This window comes from Arachis duranensis, unplaced genomic scaffold (genome assembly GCF_000817695.3).
Source record: "Arachis duranensis cultivar V14167 unplaced genomic scaffold, aradu.V14167.gnm2.J7QH unplaced_Scaffold_151173, whole genome shotgun sequence".
NCBI lineage: Eukaryota > Viridiplantae > Streptophyta > Magnoliopsida > Fabales > Fabaceae > Arachis > Arachis duranensis.
Genome location: NW_026264128.1, coordinates 9,250 through 11,811, shown reverse-complemented (window position 1 = coordinate 11,811; position 2,562 = coordinate 9,250). Strand labels below are relative to the sequence as shown.

General features: G+C 38.6%; 1 long non-coding RNA gene across 1 annotated transcript; it reads right to left on the bottom strand.

Annotated features, from left to right (window-relative positions):
• Positions 1-300: 300 nt before the first annotated feature.
• On the bottom strand, positions 301-908 carry LOC127743814 (uncharacterized). Its single transcript, XR_008005156.1, has 3 exons — positions 703-908; positions 550-604; positions 301-468 (listed from the first exon to the last, which is right to left on the bottom strand). It is a non-coding gene; the product is annotated as an uncharacterized LOC127743814 (long non-coding RNA).
• Between the last annotated feature and the right edge of the window lie 1,654 nt (positions 909-2,562).

Sequence of the window (2,562 nt, the reverse complement as noted above, 5' to 3'; positions counted from 1 at the left end):
ATATTCATTATTTGAAATTCATCCAATCACTTGTGTCATCATGCAATGCACACATCAACTTACCTTCCTTACCTCTTTTCGGCCTCCGGTCCAAAATTCACGGCCTCTAAATTCACAATTTAAATGCATATTTCACAAATCAATACTCATTATTCAATTTATCAAATTCTCAACACACCAAACATACAAGGCCATACAATCCTCAACTCAATCATTAATTCACATTACATATCAACTATGCATATTAGCACCAACCATTTACACAATCCAAACTTAATCCTAGGGGCATCTAGCCTAGGAATTCTCATCACACCACACGGTACTTAAATGAAACTTAAACCGTACCTCTTGTAGCCAAATCAATTGAGCCTCTTCTTTGGAAGTCTCCACCAACCTTAGCCCTAAGCCTCACCAAAGCTCCTCAAGCAACACCAATCTCCCAATTGTGCACCAAAACCATCAAATGCACTAACATAACCAATATTACATACATACATCAACCTAGGGCTCATAAAAATGACAAATTACAAGGGTTTGAGCACTTCTTACCTCAGCCCATATGAAGTAGGGATAGAACCCACTTAGAATCCATGTTGGAGTATCCCTAAACACCCAAAATCACAAGATTTCAACACTAACTTCCCAAAAACGTGTAACAGTGGGGAATTTCGAAAACTGGGCAGAGATGAATGTAATAATCACCACAAAACTTAGATAGAAATGTAGAGGATGAAAAGAGCGACGCGTGGCCACAAACGGCTCGTCAATCGGAGCTCCGTAGCTCAAGTTATGGTGGTTTGAAGATCAAAGAGAGTTAGGTTTTCTCTCTTCTCTTCTCTCTTCTTAATTCAGCGCCCCAACCCTTCTTTTTAGGGTAAAATGAGCTGAAATGCTCATAACTAATGTTTATATATGTTGGGTCTTGGGCCCACTTAGGCCCGGTTCACTTATTTTGGTCCGTTGGCCCAATTTTGGACCAAAACCTTTAAGATTAGCACTCTAAATCGCACTTCAAATATTTCTACCTCCCCTAATTAAAATTCCTCATTTCTTAATCTTATTTACTCATAATCAATTTTCTCAGCTGCAGTACCAGACAGGTCTCAGCCGGTACCGCCGGTCAAAATTCCACTGCGCGCTTTTACGCAGAAAACTATGTCTTCCGACTCGGAAAAATTCATTGAATCCAAATATCACATTGAAATCATCAAATTCCAATCGCCAAATCTTCCAACCATATTCGCTCCTACTTAACTCATTATTTAATTAATTTTGGTTAGACCGGGTATTACATTCTACCCCCCTAACAGAAGTTTTTGCCCTCGAAAATTCCATCCATCACTACGAGTACGCGAGCGTAGTCTGCCTTTATATCCAACACATAACAGTTCCAATGTCCTTTTACTCTGCGCGCTTCCACTACCACGCTCTGATTTTTCTATCTCCAAGGGTCTCGGTCATTCGTTCAACACCGACCAACAGCCTCGTTCCTTACTTTTATCGTCTCATCAACCCACACCCTATTAAATCTCAAATCATGTCATCAATAATATTGCCATCTTCGTTAATCATAGCCATCATCCCACATCACTATAATCAATCAAAGCTTTCTTCGTTTTTAGAATTCAATGAGTTTGGACTAACAAGCTGACAAACTCTTAAGAATCCACTTTCTTTTACTAATCTATAAAAGACTCTTAAGAATCCGCTTTCTTTTACTAATCTATAAAAGCTTTCGAGACACATCTCTTTTGTTGAAGTTACTCAGATCAAAAATCATTTTCAAAAATATAACCAACACTCCTTCAAATTCTTGAAAAATTTTCAACAGCACCTCCCCAAAAATTGGAGTTTACCACCCGTCATGAGTTTCTTCAAACCAATCTCAGTACCGCATCAGCATTGCAATTTAAAGGTTTCCAAACGATTCCTCTGAAATCGATCATACAAATCTTGATCTAAATCCAAGGTCACCATGACCAGACATCATAGCACTCATCTCTCAAACACGACAACTTACACTCAATCATCATCTAAATCCGACTATGCATCAATGATAATTTCCTCAAGTACCCAACCACAACTTAGCATGACTGGTATTTCAAATCAACGTTTCCAAATCCATCATTTAGGACCATTCCTTATCTATTTAAATCAAAGGAACTAAAAGTCACGGGTTCAATCCGTTTCACCAAAAATCCAGAAATTAACCAACTATATAACAAACACAACACATCATTCCTAACAGAAAATCATTTACATCAGAGGCATTTATCCATTTGTATTAAGGCAATTCCTTACTCTAACCATCTGGTTTGCTTCTCAGTCTAATATTAAGCTCGACATTCCGAGTTTTTTTTTTTTTACTGTACAGCGGTATTATAAAATCACACACTACCATTTAAGCTCGATTATTGAAATTACCTCAATCTTACTGCCGCAATCGGCCCGCATCCTGACTCTCTCCTTGTTGGCAATTTCTTGATAAATGCCCTGGTAACCCGCACTTGTAACATACGCCTAACCCTAATCGGCATGGCCTATTTGGGTGATGACTTCCGC